This window comes from Artibeus jamaicensis, unplaced genomic scaffold (genome assembly GCF_021234435.1).
Source record: "Artibeus jamaicensis isolate MK-2021 breed Jamaican fruit bat unplaced genomic scaffold, CSHL_Jam_final scaffold_916, whole genome shotgun sequence".
Lineage (NCBI taxonomy): Eukaryota > Metazoa > Chordata > Mammalia > Chiroptera > Phyllostomidae > Artibeus > Artibeus jamaicensis.
Window position 1 is genome coordinate 53,776,407 of NW_026522059.1, and position 10,572 is coordinate 53,786,978.

The following is a 10,572-nucleotide window of genomic DNA, read 5'->3' on the forward strand; positions in this document are numbered from 1 at the left end:
ACACCTCAGTCCCCTTCAAAGTACACACCTTGGGACCTCACACAGTTCTCCCAGTTGTCATCAACTGCCCTGTTGTATTTTCCTGAGTCTCATTGATAGTCTGAAATCTCTACTTTTTCGAAGGTGACTTTAGTTTGGGGAAAAGCCAGAAGTCACAGGGTGCCAAGTCTGGGCTGGTTGGGGGCTGAATCACCTGGATGATTTGATGTTTTGCCAAAAAACTCTTCATAAGACATGGTGCATAAGCAGGTGTGTTGTGATAAAGCTGCCCATCACCAGTTGCCCACAGATGCGGACTTCTGAATCATTCGAATCATTTCCACAAAGGAATGTTCAAGCTTAACACAAAATTTGAAGCAGATTTGATGCTGTACTTTCTGTCATTTTGAATGTGACAGCCACACAGTACACATGATCACTCAACTGCATCTACTGTCTCCAATGACTAGTACAACGAAGTCGTCATTGTGTATGCATGTGCAGTCCAGTCCACTCCTTGGCTTCGAGGTTACATCAATGTCACACAAAGCATTCTAGTTATAATAACAATGACTGAAATTTTTCTGACAGACCTTGAAAGGTTAATGATAAAAAATACTATGTTGCATTAGAAAATAAACTCTGAAAGGCTATATGCCAAATGCTAATAGTGAACATTTCTTAGTATCAGTAGGTGGTATGGTTACTGATGGTTTTATTTCCTTCTTTATATTTTGTATTTTCTAAAGTTTCTACAGTGAACATACATGTATAACCACAAAAAAAATGACAATAAATTTCTATGTTTACCCTCTCTATAAATACCTGTTACAAACTGGGCTTGGAGGACTGATGGCTGAGGAGCAATAGACCCTGGAGGGGAGGCCAGCTCCCACCCTCCCTCAGCGGCAGTTCCTCCCCACCTGCATCAGGAGGGCGCCTGCAACACCCACTGATTTAATGCACATTCCAGGCCAGAAATAACTGCTAGGATTTCGGGGCAAAAGAACCAAGCCGCCATCTCTGTGTGTTTCAGCAAACTTCATGGAAACTAGTTTTTTCAGACACTGCAAAAAGTGTAATCCACTCCATCCTGAGAGCCTGGCTGAACATGGGCAGAGCAGGGATTAATCTAAAAAAATCATGTATGATTTATTCATTATGTTAAAGGTATTAAAGGGAAACTCACTTGCAGAGGCACCACAGAATGAACCAAAGTCCACAGTAAGGGTCCAAGCAGACGGCCACTTCTCTAGAGGGGTAGAGCTCACACTGTAGCTTAATGGATTGTTAGAAGGCACTGGTGGCTGCGTGACACATCTGTAAGGCAGCAGGGCCCACTGAGTGCATGCAGCCCAAAACCAGTGCCCAGAAGTGATTTAGGGGACAATTGTGACCAAGCTTTCGCTTTGTTAGGAGAGAGTGGGCTTCTTTATTCTCATTAGTCTTCCCATTTTTAATAAGAAAACCACACACACTCACACATACAGGACTTTCTGGTCCCCTGGACCTAATGACTCTAGCAATTGAAGCACCAATGTCTTACATTTGAATAGCAGGTTAGTCCACCAAGGGGTTCCCCTGTGACCCCAATGCAGGCCTGTGGAGCAGGCCTGGGGAGATGTCACCACTCGTGCCCCGTCTCTGGGCAGGATTACATCTTATTCACAGTACGTCTCCAGGCCCAACACAGCACTAGTGGGCAACAGGGGCCAGCAGAGCATGAGGGGTGAGCAGGCTCTAACTCAGAGAGGCTCAGAGAAGGTACAGAGTTTGCTGAAGGTCACACACCTGAGCGGGAATCAGAGATCTGTGAAGTGAGATACAGCACCTATATCATGGGATGGCAGCCAAACCCACTACTCAGCCCACCACTTACTGACAGGAACAAGCTTCTCCAATCCCAGCATCAGTCCCACTATGGTCAGTATAGAGTATTTTAAAATACTGTAAAATGCCTTATAAATAACATTCGATTGTCTCACAGAAACGTTCTAGCCAATCAAATCTAAGATGAACATGAAAGCAGCACAGGAAACGTTACCAGGTTCATGATTTTAAACAAGTCTCCAGTTAATGCGAAGTGCTGTGTTCCCAGAGTGGGGCTGTAAAAGGGACCTGTGAGAGCATAATAAGAGGGAGCCCAGTGAAATGCCTAGGAAAAGCTGTGAGACAATCCGAGCAAGGGGGCCCTTTCCATCATGATCCATAGGATCATGGGGAGAAGCCCTGCCCAGATTTCACCGTGGGTATTTTACTGCATTAATACAAGGTAACATAAAATTAATCTAGAACTTAACACATAAGTAGTTCTTTTTAGCCTGCATTCAAAGCCATTATATTTGTTTAAGGGAAAAAAAAAAGGACAACGTATGAGACATTCTTCAACCTCCTACCTCCTGGATAAAAAGTTAGTTAAGGCCTAACTAGCAAAATTACTCACATTCTCAGATTAGCAACTAAAACAAACTTTCACTGAATCCCTGCTCTGTTCAGGCACTATGTGCAGCTTGAGAACCAAGTTTTTCAGCTCAGTGCAACAAATACAAGTGATATTAACTGAGCACTTATTATGTATCAGGCGCTTGGATTATAAAAAGGAATAAAACACATCTGTGACCTCAGGAGCTTGAAATCTAGTGAGAAATTTAGAGACTTAACCTTGAGAGCAGGATCTGTGAACACACAGAACATAAAAAGAGCAGAGAAAGGATTCTGCATCACTCCTGGGGCTTTTAGAGGTTTCTGGGCTATGATGGGTAAGTGAGCATTGACTGACTTCACCAGTGACAAGAACACACAAGTTTTTTAAAAAGCAGCTAGAAAAGTTGAATATCCAATCTCTAAACTCATCAGTCTTAGACCTGCCAAGGTCACAAACCAAGAGCTCAAGTTGGAGTCTTTTTATTTTTCAGAATCTTGTATTAGGAAAAACTCACAATTCTCTTTTTTATTATGTCATTTATTTATTTATTTTTAGAGAGAGGGGAAAGGAGGGAGAAAGAGAGAGAGAGAAACATCAATGTGTGGTTAAATCTCATGCCCCCCCTATGGGGGCCCTGGCCTGCAACCATGCCTGTGCTCTGACTGGGAATTGAACCAGTTACCCTTTGCTTCACAAGCCGGTGCTCAATCCACTCAAGCCACAGCAGCCAGGGCTGTTTTTTTGTTTTTGTTTTTGTTTTTGTTTTTTTTGAACTCCCAATTCTTATGAAGACAAACTTGCACTTGGATAAATGTTTCCCCAATGCCCAGAACAACAAACTCATGCTCCACTCTAAAGGGCACATTGAGAGTAGATATATGAATGTGGAGGAATTGGGGATGAAGTCACCTGCATTTATCATCAGGATGTATCTGTGACTGATCTTGGGCAGGGTAGGCTGATGTTACAGTAAGTCTTCACTCCCTGGGCACCCATCAGCTGGAAGTGATCAGGAAAGTGTGACAGAAGCATACTCAGTGGAAGAGAGAGTCATCATGAGTTCTGAATTACCCTGTGTGAAAAGTTCTAAGTGACTAATCTAAAGTAAATTGTAGGTGCCGTATGGGAGTCCTCCATCTGACTTCCTTGGTGATGCTAAGCAAGTGTGTATCTCGGATCTATTAGGAACCTCCATAGATTAAATAAACAGGCAGTACCATACATCTTAAATTTAACATATGAACATATATTCAGAGGTTTTCTACTAAGTCAGACATTTTGTAGACCTATTATGGGGAAAACCATTTACTGGGTAAATTTGCCTCTCTCAGTTTTTGATATTGAATTGAATACTCAATGACATTTTTGTCCAAAAGCTGAAATTGAGTCAAAATATCTTCAAGAAAAATGTTCACCTCTGCGTCCAGAGATAAAGGGCTTTCCTTCTGGAGAAGACTATGAGACAGATAATTTCAAAGCTATTTATGCCTAAGAGTATTTAAAGCTTATGGGTTTTTCATTAGATGACATCACAATATATTTCATTTCAGATAGTCATCAAACACATTTAGCAGTCAAAAGTTTAAGAAAAACTTTTATAAATTTAAGAAAAACTTTTATAAATTTAAGAAAAAGCTTAACTATTCATCTCTTAAGATTTCTTGGGTCATTGTTTCAAGCAGAAATATCTTCATTGAACAGAGTTAATATTATAGGTTGCACTTGTGTAGATCATTAAAATGTATGATAAAAAGTATGTTTCTGGAAGATGGCAGCAATGTAGGTGGGAGCTGAGCCAACTTGCTCACTCACCCAACTGGGACACTTAGCTAATCTTCTGAAAAACAAAGTGAACAGCCAAAAGAATCTCAGCTGATATGAAGTTTGGAAGCCAAAGTATGCAGAGGATGCTTCAAAACAGGCTGGTAAGTCAGGGGACAGTAATGGGGGTAAAGGGAGAAAACTGTAACTGAAATAAAATAAAAATTAATTCAATAAGCTGTATTAAGAACCAACTTTATAAAATACTTGTACAGGGAGCTATTTAAAGAATATAAATATCAGTTAGGCATCTTTATTTTAGAAGAATTTGGAGGGTCTCAAATTGGGAAAGTACTAGGTTTTATTCAATGTGACTTAGTGGTATTCTGACACAGTATTCAAAAAATATATGATTCTGTTGGGGGAGACAGATAATATAATGCACAGCAGAATAAAATAAGCAATAAGTAGAGTCTCGAGAAACACTCTGTGGGTGCAGAGAGAAAGGCAGGGATTATTGTGATGCAGACAGCAAAAAGAGCTGGGTAAGCAGGCAGTGACCTCTTGTGGATGGACACAGCCTCAAGGAATTTGATTTATACTAGTGTTTTGTTTTGTTTTTTTCCCCAGTGGTTATTCTCCCTTCTGGCTCTTGATCAAATTAGTTTTTCCCCTGCCACATACTTTTCTTTTTTTAAGTAGGAAGGGAAAGACTGGTTTATCAAGGTGAGCACATGCTTTTAGGGTGCAAAGCACTCAGCACCCTAAGATAAAGTCTAAATATATATTTAAATACAAATATAGATAGAAGAGTGTCAGCTGTGTTTCAAGGGAGCACAGTGACCAGGTGAAGAAGGTTGCTTTATTCTTTGTTTTTTTCATAGTGCCATGAGTTTTTAAAATGATAACCATTAGAGAAAGACAGTACAATTTCTCAATTTTAAATAACTGCCTAGCTCGGGAACAGAGTCCCAGAAGAGGGCTGGCAGAAATAGTTCATGCTTTTTATTAGCTACCTATATTTTACCTTTGCACAGAGAAAAATGAAATCTATGCAATCAAAGTGTGCACAAATATGTATAGAACCAAAAGGCTCAAGTTGATAAGTGGATAGAGACTCCTTCAAAGAATACATAAAACTCAAATATCATATTATACACACATACACAGAGGGTGAGAATGATATAGTATTTTAGCCTGGTGATAAAAAGACACAGGTTCCATTAAGAGAAAGAGAGAAGCATAATATATAGGTCTATCTTTCTACCACATTTCATAATTACAGGGCATTTTTATCACAAAACAATTCTTTTGTTGTTGTTGTTAATTTTTGTTTTTTTTAAATCACTTTATTGTTATTCAAGTACAGTTGCCTGTATTTGCCCCTCAACAACTTCCTAGCCCCACCCCAGCCATCCTCATCTCCCTTTCCTGCTTCCAGCCGACCCTGGTTTTGTCCATGTGTCCTTTATGGTTGTGCCTGAAAACCCTTCCCCCCTTTCCTCGCATTATTCCCTCCCACCACCACTCTGGTTACTGTCAGTTTGTTTTTAATATCAATGTCTCTGGTAATATTTTGCTTGCTTATTTGTGTTGTTGATTAGGTTCTACTTATAGATGAGATCATACAATATTTATCTTTCACTGCCTGGCTTATTTCACTCAGCATAATGCTCTCCAGTTCCATCCATGCTGTTGCAAAGGGTAGGAACTCCTTTCTTTCTGCTGCATAGAAATCCATTGTGTAAATGTACCATAGTTTTTTGATCCATTCATTTACTGACAGGCACCTAGGTTGCTTCCAGCTCTTGGCTATTGTAAATTGTGCTGCTATGAACATTGCAGTGCATAAGTTCTTTTGGATTGGTGTTTCAAGGTTCTTAGGGTATAATCCTAGCAGTGGAATTGCTGGGTCAAAAGGCAGATCCATTTTTAGTTTTCTTAGAAAATTCTATACCTTTATCCATAGTGATTGTACCAGTCTGCAATCCCACCATCAGTGAACTGGGGTCCCCTTTTCTCCACAACCCCTCCAACACTTGTTTGTTGTTTTGTTTGTGATGGCCATTCTGACCAGTGTAAAGTGGTATCTCATTGTGGTTTTAATTTGCATCTCTCTGATAGCTAGTGTTATTGAGCATCTTTTCGTGTGTCTCTGGATCCTCGGTATGTCCTCCTTGGCAAACTGTCTGTTCAAATCCTTTGCCCATTTTTTAATTGGGTTGCTTGTCTTCTTAGAGTGGAGTCATGTAAGTTCTTTTTATATTTTGGAGATTAAACCCTTGTCTGAGGTATCATTGACAAATATGCCTTCCCATACAGTTGGTTCTCTTTTTATCCTAATACTGTCTTCTTTAGCCATGCAGAAGCTTTTTATTTTGATGAGATCCCAGTTGTTTACTCTTTCCTTTATGTCCCTTGCTTTATGGGACACATCAGTAAAAATGTTGCTGCATGAAATATCTGAGATTTTCCTACCAATGTTCTCCTCTAGGACTTTAATGGTGTCACGGCTTATATTTAAGTCTTTTATCCACCTTGAATTTATTTTGGTGTATGGTGTAAGTTGGTGCTCAAGTTTCAATTTTTTGCACGTAGCTGCCCAGTTCTCCCAACACCATTTGTTGGAGAAGGTATTTTTACTCCATTTTATGTTGCTGTCTGCTTTGTCTAATATTAATTGACCATAGAGACTTGGGTTTATTTCTGGGCTCTCTGTTCTGCTCCATTGGTCTATGTGCCTGTTTTTATGCCAGTACCAGGCTATTTTGATTATGGTGGCCTTGTAATACAGTTCGGTATCAGGTATTGTGATCCCTCCTTAGAATTGTGCTTTTAGTCTCTATATCATTTAATTTTGCTCTGATCTTGGCTGTTTCCTTCCTTCTATTTTCTCTGGTCTGTTTTTGTTGTTCCTTCAGTTCTTGAAGGTGTAGGGTTAGGTTATTTGAAATTTTTCTATAGAAAATAATTCTTATTACTATTTAATTTGTAAATAGTAAAGGCCTTTGAAAATTTGATTGTAAAGCTAATTGTCTAGGGCAAATGATGAAAGCACACAGATGCTGAAGATCATCTATCCCAGCTTTCCTATTTCACAGTTGAGTAGTTGGGCTCCCTAGAGAGACTATGTGGCTTGCACAAGTCTTCTCTTCCATTGGTTATGTTCCCCCATAGCCTTTCCACACTACCTCACTTGTTTTCATGAGTTTTCAAAACTCATGGCAACCAATTATTTCAGTTAGACATTTTTATAAGAATGTACAAAACCTGAAGTCACTGATTACTAATTCCAATTTTCCATATATTGTAATTATATCAAGAAAATAAAATTTAAATTTTCAATACAGGTTCTTTGGGTGTATCTCTGTACATGGAAAGGAAAGAAGAAAATGGAACTAAATATTAAAATCTTAGTTTACAAAATAAATTTCGTGATACAATGTATACGCCATAAAGTACACCCTAAAGTACACATTTTAATGGCTCTAATTATGTGCACTATATTGTGCACATATCACTATTTAATTCCAGAACATTGTCATCTCTCCCTACCAAACTTTCATACCCATTAGCAGTCATTCCCCATTCTCCCTTCCCAAACAGCCTGTAACAACCACTAATCTACTCTCACTACTATGAATTTTCCATTTGATATAAATGGAATCATATGTAACCTTTTTGTTTGTGGCTTCTTTTATTTAGAATAATGTTTTCAAGGTTTAGCTAGGTTTTAGCATGTATCAATACTTTATTTCCATTTAATGGTAGCATAACTATTACATTTGACAGATGCAGCATATTTTTGTTTAGCTAGCCATCAGTGAACATTTGAGTTGTTTCCATTTCTTGATTATTGTAATTCTGGCATAAACATTTGTGTACCCTTTTTTTTGTATGGATATGTTTTCATTTTTCTTGTAGGAATGGAACTATAACTCCATGTTAATGGCAATTCTATGTTTAACACCTTGAGGAACTATCAGGCTAATTTTAAAGGTGACTGCATCATTTTATTTTCCCATCAGCAACGCATGGTTAAAATTTCATCTTCCCCAGCATTTATTGCTGTTTTTATTATTACCATCCTAGTGAGAGGTGGTAGATCATCGGTGTTTTGATATGCATTTCTCTAATAACCAATGATATTGAACCTCTTTTCAAAGACTTATTGAACAGTTGTATATCTTCTTTTGCCTGGTTTAAATATTGGGTTATTTTGGGCTGTTACTGATTTATAAAAGTTCTTTATATAATCTGGATATAATTTCCTTATTATATATATGGTTTGCAAAAGTTTCTCCCATTGTTTGGGTTCTTTTTTTACAGTATATTTTATTATGTTATTACAGTCATCCCATTTGCTTTCTCTCATTTATTGCTCTCAGCCCTGCACCAGTTTTCCCTCCAGCATTGCTCCCCACCCCTGCCCCTTAGTTTCTGTCCATGGGTCATACAGACAAGTTTTTTGGCTTCTCCATTTCCTGTACTATTCTTAACTTCCCCCTCTCTATTTTCTATCTACCATTTTTGCTTCTTATTTTCTCATTCTCCCGCCTTCCCTTCCCCATTGATAACCCTCCATGTGATCTCCATTTCTGTGGTTCTGTTCCTATTCTAGTTGTCTGCTTAGTTTGTTTTTTAGTTTCTTTGTTTAGGCTTGGATGTTACTAGCTGTGAGTTTGTTATCATTTTATTGTTCACATTTTTAATCTTTTTTGAAAATAAACCCTTTTAACATTTCATATAATAAGAGCTTGGTAATGATGAACTCCTTTAACTTGACCTTATGTGGGAAGCACTTTATCTGCCCTTCTATTATAAATGATAGCTTTGCTGGATAGAGTGATCTTGGATGTAGGTCCTTGCCTTTCATGACTTGGAATACTTCTTTCCAGCCCCTTCTTGCCTGCAAGGTTTCTTTTGAGAAATCAGCTGTCAGTCTTATGGGAACTCCTTTGTAGGTAACTGTCTGATTTTCTCTTGCTGCTTTTAAGATTCTCTCCTTATCTTTCATCTTGGGTAATTTGATTATGATGTATCTTGGTGTGTTTCCTTGGATACCATTTCTTTGGGACTCTGAGCATCCTGGACTTGCATGTTTATTTCCTTTGACAGGTTGGGGAATTTCCCTTCATTCTCTTAAGTTTTCAACTTCTTGCTTTCTCTTCTACTTCTGGCAACCCTATGATTAGGATATTGGAATTTTTAACGTTGTCCAAAGGTTCCTAAGCCTCTCTTAATTTTTTTGAACTCTTGTTTCTTCATTTTATTCTAGTTGAATGTTTACTTCTTCTTTCTGTTCCAAATCATTGAGTCCCGATTTCCTTCCTTTCACTGTTGGTTCCATGTGCATTTTTCTTTATTTCACTTTATATGGCCTTCACTTCTTCCTTTAATTTGCATCTGTACTCAGTCATTCCTCTGAATCTCCTGATTACCACTGTTTTGAACTCTGCATCTGAATGAATGCTGGATATCTCCTCATTTGTTAGCTCTTTTTATGGGGTTTTGATCTGTTCTTTCATTTGGGCTATATTTGTTTGCCTCAGTGCAGCTGTTATCTTGCACAGGGCACAGTCTTAGATATGTGCCGGGTCAGGAAAACCCACTTCACTGCATTTCGGTACTATATGTGGGGGGAGGGTTCCAGAGAGGGAATAATACTGCTGGTTTGGCTCTCTCCCCACTTTCAGTCACTTTCCCTGATACTCACGAGCAAATTGTGCCCTTCTGGTGCTGTTTCCTGGGGGGCGATGGGAGGGTTTGTGTGCCTCCCATGACCCTATGGGTTCCTTCAGTGGGCTCTTCTGTGAGACTGGGAGTTTATTCTGCCACTGCAGTCCTAAAGGTTTTTACACCCAGAGCTTTTGAGGTTTTATTTCCCTATGCTGGAACCCTGGGTTATGTGGTCTGTCTTGTTCCCCAGTGTTCCTCCCGGTTTTTCTAAATGTGAATGTGGTATCACTCAATCTGCCAGCCGCCCCCTTACCTTCCCAGTCTGCCAGCCACCACTTTACTGCACATCCTCTCTGCCTAAGCTGCCCATCTCCTCCTCTCCTATCAGTCTGGATGAATGTTTCTTCTTTAACTCCTTGGTTGTTGGACTTTCACACATTTCAATTTCTGGCAGTTCTGGTTGTTTTGTTTTTTAATTGGTGGTTGTCCTTCTTTTGGTTGTGCAAGGAAGCAAAGTATATCTACCTATGCCTCCATCTTGGCCAGAAGTCCTATTGTATGAAATTTAAATAGGCTTACTTAGAAAAAGAAATTCAGAAAAAGAAAATCAAAACTATGAAGAATAAAATGGCAATACGTATCAACTGAATTTAAATATATTTGTCACAGAAAAAAAAATCATATGATCTCACCTATTAGTAGAACCTAATCAATAAAACAAACAAGCA